The 9,623-nt window shown below is 46.1% G+C and overlaps 1 pseudogene; it reads right to left on the reverse strand.

Annotated features, from left to right (window-relative positions):
• Positions 1 to 567: 567 nt before the first annotated feature.
• LOC126102217 (5S ribosomal RNA) lies at positions 568 to 685 on the reverse strand (annotated as a pseudogene).
• Positions 686 to 9,623: the final 8,938 nt, after the last annotated feature.

A 9,623-nucleotide genomic window follows, 5' to 3' on the forward strand; every position in this document is an offset into this window, starting at 1 on the left:
GGTCCACAATATGACGTTGGTTTTTCGTTGCTAGGAGGGGTCGCGTCAGAGATATGAAGGTCAACATTTTTTCAAAATGGGATACTATGGTCTGGTACTTATTTTCTGATAGCGGCTATCAAGACTAATGCAACGATGTGTAACAGCAAGGTCTTTGAAGGTCAACGAAGGTCACAAAGGTGGCATGAAATGTCCATTTACAGAAGGTATCAATGCAGTGCTGCAATCTTCTCATCATGGATGGAGTGGTATTCCTTATCACATCGGCACTTATCGAAGCACATGTTCTGACAATTCCCTCTCGCTTATCTTCAGGTGTAGTTGTACTTCCTATCATTCAGATTTCCTCCGATGAGAACAAAAAAGCACTCCGTCGTCAGGCCACAAGCGGCCCATCGGGACCATCCGACCGCCGTGTCATCCTCAGATGAGAATGCGGATAGGAGGGGCGTGTGGTCAGCACACCGCTCTCCCGGTCGCTATGATGGTTTTCTTTGACCGGAGCCGCTACTATTCGGTCGAGTAGCTCCTCAGTTGGCATCACGAGGCTGAGTGCACCCCGAAAAATGGCAACAGCACGTGGCAGCCCGGATGGTCACCCATCCAAGTGCCGACCACGCCCGACAGCGCTTAACTTCGGTGATCTGATGGGAAACGGTGTATCCACTGCGGCAAGGGCGTTGCCTTCCTTCGATGAGAGAGGGGCCTATAATTCTTACCTCCAGAATCGAACACCATACATTCACCGACCACAGATTTGGTGTGATACTTGTCGCAGCCAGTATGGATTTTCAGCTGCCCAATAATGCATGTTACGCAAATTAACATTTCTATGGTTCGTGAATGAAGCCTCCTCAGTAAAAAAATCAAATTAATAAATGTGTCATCCCTCTGAATCTGAAGTTGAGCCCATCGGCAGAATTCAGTGCGATTGATGTAATCCGTGCCAGTAAATTCTTGGTGGAGACTGATATGGTAAGGATGATATTTATTGCGACGCAGAACACAAACAACACTACTCTGGCTTATGCCAGATTCCCTTGCGATTTGACGGGAACTAACACAAGGATCTCGAACCACAGTGACAAGAGTACCAATTTGCGTTTCCTCGTTAGTAACTTTCCTTTGCTGGACAGGTTTCCGATGCGCTAAAGATCCAGTTTTTCTCAATTTATCATACACATATATAAATGTACGACGTGTAGGGTAAGTACGTTGAGGATATCTTTCGGTGTATCAGTCTGTAGCTCTCAATTAATTTCGTTGGCGTTCTCCGTAAATGAGAAGCATATAGACTTGCTCTTCAAAGGAATACATCATTCACATTCGTTTGATTCGGCGATGCTAGTCTTACCGTTCCTATTAGCGTCATATTGCGTACACGTCGAATGGTTTTTACATGAGAATGGCGCTTTAGATGGATCCGCCGTATTCGGCGAATATTTACTATTTGCACGATATACGAAATAGAATTGTTAGGGCATGTGCTTCGATAAGTGCTGAAGTGATAAGGAATACCACTCAACCCATGATAAGAAGATTACAGCACTGCATTGATACCAATGATCATCACTTCGAACACCTTCTGTAAATGGACGTTTATACTACCTTTGTGACCTTCCTTGACCCTCAAAGGACCTTGCTGTTACACATCATTGGATTCGTCTCGATAGCCACTGTCAGAAAATAAGTACCAAACTATAGCATCCCACTTAAAAGATGAAGTTGACCTTCATATCTCTGACCTGACCCCACCTAGCAACAAAAAAACCAACGTCATAATATGGCCCCGTTGTCCCATGCAACATTTGTCCCGCAAACGTTTCAGTTACTACGAGGTGCATTCAAGTTCTAAGGCCTCCGATTTTTTTTCTAATTAACTACTCACCCGAAATCGATGAAACGGGCGTTACTTCTCGACGTAATCGCCCTGCAGATGGACACATTTTTCACAACGCTGACGCCACGATTACATGGCAGCGGCGAAGGCTTCTTTAGGAGTCTGTTTTGACTACTGGAAAATCGCTGAGGCAATAGCAGCACGGCTGATGAATGTGCGGCCACGGAGAGTGTCTTTCATTGTTGGAAAAAGCCAAAAGTCACTAGGAGCCAGGTCAGGTTAGTAGGGAGCATGAGGAGTCACTTCAGAGTTGTTATCACGAAGAAACTGTTGCGTAACGTTAGCTCGATGTGCGGGTGCGTTGTCTTGGTGAAACAGCACACGCGCAGCCCTTCCCGGACGTTTTTGTTGCAGTGCAGGAAGGAATTTGTTCTTCAAAACATTTTCGTAGGATGCACCTGTTACCGTAGTGCCCTTTGGAACGCAATGGGTAAGGATTACGCCCTAGCTGTCCCAGAACATGGACACATTTATTTTTTCAGCACTGGCGGTTACCCGAAATATTTTTGGTGGCGGTGAATCTGTGTGCTTCCATTGAGCTGACTGGCGCTTTATTTCTGGATTGAAAACTGGCATCCACGTCTCATCCATTGTCACAACCGACGAAAAAGAAGTCCCATTCATGCTGTCGTTGCGCGTCAACATTGCTTGGCAACGTGCCACACGGGCAGCCATGTGGTCGTCCGTCAGCATTTGTGGCACCCACCTGGATGTTACTTTTCGCATTTTCAGGTCGTCATGCAGGATTGTGTGCACAGAACCCACAGAAATGCCGACTCTGGAGGCGATCTGTTCAACAGTCATTCGGCGATCCCCCAAAACAATTCTCTCCACTTTCTCGATCATGTCGTCAGACCGGCTTGTGCGAGCCCGAGGTTGTTTAGGTTTGCTGTCACACGATGCTCTGCCTTCATTAAACTGTCGCACCCACGAACGCACTTTCGACACATCCATAACTCCGTCACCACATGTCTCCTTCAACGGTCGACGAATTTCAATTGGTTTCACACCACGCAAATTCAGAAAACGAGTGATTGCACGCTGTTAAAGTAAGGAAAACGTAGCCATTTTAAGTATTGAAAACAGTTCTCATTCTCGCCGCTGGCGGTAAAATTCCATCTGCCGTACGGTTCTGCCATCTCTGGGACGTATTGACAATGAACGCGGCCTCATTTTAAAACAATGCGCATGTTTCTATCTCTTTCCAGTCCGGAGAAAAAAAATCGGAGGCCTTACTTAGAACTTGAATGCACCTCGTATCATACTTTCGGAGTTATTCTAGGTGGCAATAGTTAGTGACTCACACTGTATATTGGTGGCTGCCATGCATTATAAATTATGATGGCCAGACGGGATGTGGCCAAGAAGAACATCTTCATTGCAGCTGTATGCAGCGCAGAACCGCACAGTTACCGCATGGTGACCAGCAGGCCACGACCGCCCCGACGACGCTCCCGCTGGCATTTATCGAGTTTCTCCACAACGACCCCCGTCCTAGATTACCACTGGCTCCTACTAATGACACATCATCGTCTCCATTAGTGTCTCAGGCTGTTGCGAATGGAACGACGGTCATGCTCCATCCTCTTGTCTTGCGCAGTAGTGAGCAATCTCTGGTGCAGCGGATGGCCCTTGACCCCATGGTTGTGCCTACCGAAGGTTTTGTACCTGACCATTCAGATCCCTGGGCGTCATGGGAGACTGAAGGTCAAGTGCGGAAGCAACGTTCGCCGAAGAGACATCGTCGAAAACGGCAGATCGCCCCGTATGACACCTGCAGGACGCAGTCTCAAGACGATGAGGATAATACCTCTCAAGATGTTCACCCGATGGACGATTCCGTTGTGGAAGCACCAGTCTGTTCCCTGTCGGATGTGTAAGTACATTCGTATGCACAGGGCGCTGTGCCTATGGTCGTCGAACAGCAGCTGAGCCAGCACCACTCTTCTACCGCTGACGTGACGCCGCCTTCGGACTCAACAGGTACTCCTTTGAACGCACACCGTCCACGTACCTCGTGTAGTTTGGTGATGAATTAGACGAAACATCCATCGTTGTGACAGCAGCAAATGCTAGAAAAATTAGTGAATTACTGTGCTGGTATATCCCTTACGTTATTTGATTTTCAAACAGCTGAGCAAAACTGAACTTCAGACATTTCGCTCTTTACCTATTCTGATCAACACTAAACTGACACAGAATATTTTTTTAGCGCAAGGCAATCTGACTTTCAAAAATCCCTACAAAAGAATTGCCCTGACTAACATTAACCTATACCTTTCACAAATCACTTACCTCACAAAAATCTTCGTTACTCAAGCTACTGCAATACAGCGAGCGCTATTACTGCCAGTTAAATAAAATATTCAAACTACTGAAGGCACTAACTACTGATAGGCATAGTTAGTAAATGAAAGATTTTGATGGAGAACAAACAATGTATTTACCTTAATAGTGTTCAAAAGTCATAATATATATGTTGTTGTTGTTGTGGTCTTCAGTCCTGAGACTGGTTTGATGCAGCTCTCCATGCTACTCTATCCTGTGCAAGCTTCTTCATCTCCCAGTATCTAATGCAACCTACATCATTCTGAATCTGCTTAGTGTATTCATCCCTTGGTCTCCCTCTACGATTTCTACCCTCCACACTGCCCTCCAATGCTAAATTTGTGATCCCTTGATGCCTCAAAACATGTCCTACCAACCGATCCCTTCTTCTAGTCAAGTTGTGCCACAAACTTCTCTTCTCTCCAATCCTATTCAATACCTCCTCATTAGTTACGTGATCTACCCACCTTATCTTCAGCATTCTTCTGTAGCACCACATTTCGAAAGCTTCTATTCTCTTCTTGTCCAAACTAGTTATCGTCCATGTTTCACATCCATACATGGCTACACTCCATACAAATACTTTCAGAAACGACTTCCTGACACTTAAATCTATACTCGATGTTAACAAATTCCTCTTCTTGAGAAACGCTTTCCTTGCCATTGCCAGTCTACATTTTATATCCTCTCTACTTCGACCATCATCGGTTATTTTACTCCCTAAATAGCAAAACTCCTTTTCTACTTTCAGTGTCTCATTTCCTAATCTAATTCCCTCAGAATCACCCGACTTAATTCGACTACATTCCATTATCCTCGTTTTGCTTTTGTTGATGTTCATCTTATATCCTCCTTTCAAGACACTGTCCATTCCGTTCAACTGCTCTTCCAAGTCCTTTGCTGCCTCTGACAGAATTACAATGTCATCGGCGAACCTCAAAGTTTTTACTTCTTCTCCATGAATTTTAATTCCTACTCCGAATTTTTCTTTTGTTTCCTTTACTGCTTGCTCAATATACAGATTGAATAACATCGGGGAGAGGCTACAACCCTGTCTTACTCCTTTCCCAACCACTGCTTCCCTTTCATGCCCCTCGACTCTTATAACTGCCATCTGGTTTCTGTACAAACTGTAAATAGCCTTTCGCTCCCTGTATTTTACCCCTGCCACCTTCAGAATTTGAAAGAGAGTATTCCAGTTAACATTGTCAATCTTACCCCTAGTGAGACAAGCCTCTACATCCTTACATTTGTCCTCTAGCCATCCCTGCTTTAGCCATTTTGCACTTCCTGTCGATATCATTTTTGAGACGTTTGTATTCCTTTTTGCCTGCTTCATTTACTGCATTTTTATATTTTCTCCTTTCATCAATTAAATTCAATATTTCTTCTGTTACCCAAGGATTTCTATTAGCCCGCGTCTGTTTACCTACTTGATCGTCTGCTGCCTTCACTACTTCATCCCTCAGAGCTACCCATTCTTCTTCTACTGTATTTCTTTCCCCCTTTCTGTCAATTGTCCCCTTATGCTCTCCCTGAAACTCTCTACAACCTCTGGTTCTTTCAGTTTATCCAGGTCCCATCTCCTTAAATTCCCACCTTTTTGCAGTTTCTTCAGTTTCAATCTGCAGTTCATAACCAATAGATTGTGGTCAGAATCCACATCTGCCCCTGGAAATGTCTTACAATTTAAAACCTGGTTCCTAAATCTCTGTCTTACCATTATATAATCTATCTGATACCTTTTAGTATCTCCAGGGTTCTTCCATGTATACAACCTTCTATCATGATTCTTAAACCAAGTGTTAGCTATGATTAAGTTGTGCTCTGTGCAAAATTCTACCAGGCGGCTTCCTCTTTCATTTCTTTCCCCCAATCCATATTCACCTACTATGTTTCCTTCTCTCCCTTTTCCTACTGACGAATTCCAGTCACCCATGACTATTAAATTTTCGTCTCCCTTCACTACCTGAATAATTTCTTTTATCTCGTCATACATTTCATCTATTTCTTCATCATCTGCAGAGGTAGTTGGCATATAAACTTGTACTACTGTAGTAGGCATGGGCTTTGTGTCTATCTTGGCCACAATAATGCGTTCACTATGCTGTTTGTAGTAGCTAACCCGCACTCCTATTTTTTTATTCATTATTAAACCTACTCCTGCATTACCCCTATTTGATTTTGTATTTATAACCCTGTAATCACCTGACCAAAAGTCTTGTTCCTCCTGCCACCGAACTTCACTAATTCCCACTATATCTAACTTTAACCTATCCATTTCCCTTTTTAAATTCTCTAACCTACCTGCCCGATTAAGGGATCTGACATTCCACGCTCCGATCCGTAGAACGCCAGTTTTCTTTCTCCTGATAACGACATCCTCTTGAGTAGTCCCCGCCCGGAGATCCGAATGGGGGACTATTTTACCTCCGGAATATTTTACCCAAGAGGACGCCATCATCATTTAATCATACAGTAGAGCTGCATGTAATCGGGAAAAATTAAGGCTGTAGTTTCCCCTTGCTTTCAGCCGTTCGCAGTACCAGCACAGCAAGGCCGTTTTGGTTAATGTTACAAGGCCAGATCAGTCAATCATCCAGACTGTTGCCCCTGCAACTACTGAAAAGGCTGCTGCCCCTCTTCAGGAACCACATGTTTGTCTGGCCTCTCAACAGAAACCCCTCCGTTGTGGTTGCACCTACGGTACGGCCATCTGTATCGCTGAGGCACGCAAGCCTCCCCACCAACGGCAAGGTCCATGGTTCATGGGGGGATAATATATATAGCAGTTCATAACATCCAGTCTTACAAATTTCAAAACTCCGCCATTTCTATCCCAAATCCACCACTGCTGGCGGCTCACCTCCAACTGCGCAACGCTACGCGCTATTAACATCCAGCTGCCCAACACTACAATGGCCAACAACAATGCAAACCAGCCACAGACTGCACACAGCACAGCCAGTGATTTTCAGAGCGCTACGTGGCGTTACCAATATAAAAAACCTAAACAGCCTACTTACAATGCAATTGCTCCAACCCAAGACTGCCAATCGACGGGGATACTGGATGGGGATGTGCCGCCTACTGGGACGACTTTCCTGTTCGCTGCTGGTCTTCCTACCTCCACGAGCGTCCGAGTAGTCACAATTCCTCAACGAGCTTACAGGATTGGCTCCACAATGTCAACACCATTGGAGTCCCTGTCCAAATACAACTGTTCTGCGAAATGTTGAAGGCGTCGTTCCTCGATGTTGTCCTTCTGCAAGGAGTTCGCACAGCGACGTTTCCTACTATCTATGGCTATTTTTCTTACATCACACCTTTTGCTGGCTGTGGTAGTGGGACGGCTGTCCTGTTAAAGGAAGGCACTGAGATAGACGAAGTGGTTTACCTAGCATCGGCTAGGGATTTTGCTGTGACTTTCCTTGGCGTCAGAATCATCAATGTTTACGCTCACTCGGGCATGGCCAAGAGACGGGAATGGTAGCAATTCTATTCAGAAGAAGTCCCTCCTTTTTTTGCGGGCCCCTACCACCACATTATTCTTGGAGGCGACTTCAGTTGTATGTTATCCCAGACGAACCAACATTCTCATTTCACTACATGCTATGAAGTCAAGCAGCTCGAGCATGAACTGACCCTTGTCGATATTTGGGACCAAGTGCATGGTGCTCGACTTGGGTATACGTATGTCGCCAACCATTCAGCAAGTCTATGTTCCACAAGGAATCGTAACTGCCACGCTTGAGGCTGAGTTGCGGCCTACGGCCTTCTCCGACCATATCGCCTACATTTGGACTGTTTTCTTCCGGAGGCAGAAGGTGTGGCGCGGTCGAGTCATGAGGAAACTGAATGTCATCCATCTCAAAGATGCGGAATGCAGACAGGCCGTAGAGACGACGAGGAAAAACTGTATGAAACGCCTTCCAGCGTATCCTTTAACACTCCGGTGGTGGCTCGACTGCACGAAACGTGTTTTGTGTTATTCGATGGGGAATTACGGTCGAAACAAAATGCTGTAGCAACGACGTACCATGGAATACTTCTTCACAACTCTCCACGAATTCTCAGGCCATGCCCCATCTGTTGAACGACAGGTTGAAATTCAACGGATTAAGGAGAATTTCGCTTAAGCTTCGCCGCCTTTAGGGCACAATAGTACGTGCAAGATGTCACGACTGCGTAGTACGAAAATACCCATCCATACATCATATTATCCGAGAGAAGCAGCGGTGTCGGAGAAAGCTAGCCAACGCTCTCGACATACCAGATGGTCGCCGATTGACATCCCACAATGATATCGCAGATGGCTCTGTGGATCGCTACAAACAGTTATATGCAGCAGGAGCAGAACACCACAGAAATGAATGATGTGCTCCACTCGTTCACAGGGACTCTTGACGGGGCTGCTGCGGAGATTCTCACTGTGCCGATGACAGCTGATGCTCTTCATGAGGGTGCGGCACTCAAAACTCCAGGTCCTGACGGCTGTCCGCTGGTGTTCTGCCGCACATTCCACGTCATGGCTTCACGCTGGATGTGATGTACGAAAAACTGATGAACCCTGACCTTCCCCTATCACCAGAATTTTAGAAAACTTGCTTATCCCGGTCACCAAATTGTCGGGAGATCAGAGAGTTGGATATTATCGGCCACTGACCACGTTAAATGATGATTTCAAGACTTTTATACGGATTCTTGCCGCTCACCTTCAGCGCGTCGTCCCTCAAGTTATCTCTATACATTAAAATGGGCTTTGGCAGTGGCAGTAACATTCACCCCGCACTCCGCTATTGCTGTGACACCATAAGCCTGGCTGCCACCTGCCCCAGTTGCGGTTCCTTAGTGACCGACCGCGCCTTTGATAGAGTGAGTCATGACCTAGAAAAAGTACTCCGACGGCGCCGGCCGTAGTGGCCGAGCGGTTCTAGGCGCTACAGTCTGGAACCGCGCGACCGCTACGGTCGTAGGTTCAGGACCTGCCTCGGGCATGGATGTGTATGATGTCCTTAGGTTAGTTAGGTTTAAGTAGTTCTAAGTTCTAGAGGACTGATGACCTTAGAAGTTAAGTCCCATAGTGCTCAGAGCCATACTCCGACGGCTGGGCTTACCTCACACATTTATACACATCGTCCTGCGACTCCTCCGAGGTGCTACGTCACGAGTGCCGGTCAGTGGCCGTGTGGTCTGCCCGCCACTGCCGATGCCCCTTTATGCTATCGCCCTTGGGAGGCGCCTAGTAGGATAAAAAGAGGGAGCATGCTTTCACCTGCCTTGCGTATGCATGTGACATGGACTTCTTGGTTATATCAGGGAATGAAGTGCGAGATGCACTGGAATGGATCAACCAGAATGGGTCTGCAGCCGGAAGCTGTTTGAACCTGACGAA

Source organism: Schistocerca cancellata, chromosome 9, assembly GCF_023864275.1.
Source record: "Schistocerca cancellata isolate TAMUIC-IGC-003103 chromosome 9, iqSchCanc2.1, whole genome shotgun sequence".
NCBI classification, from domain to species: domain Eukaryota; kingdom Metazoa; phylum Arthropoda; class Insecta; order Orthoptera; family Acrididae; genus Schistocerca; species Schistocerca cancellata.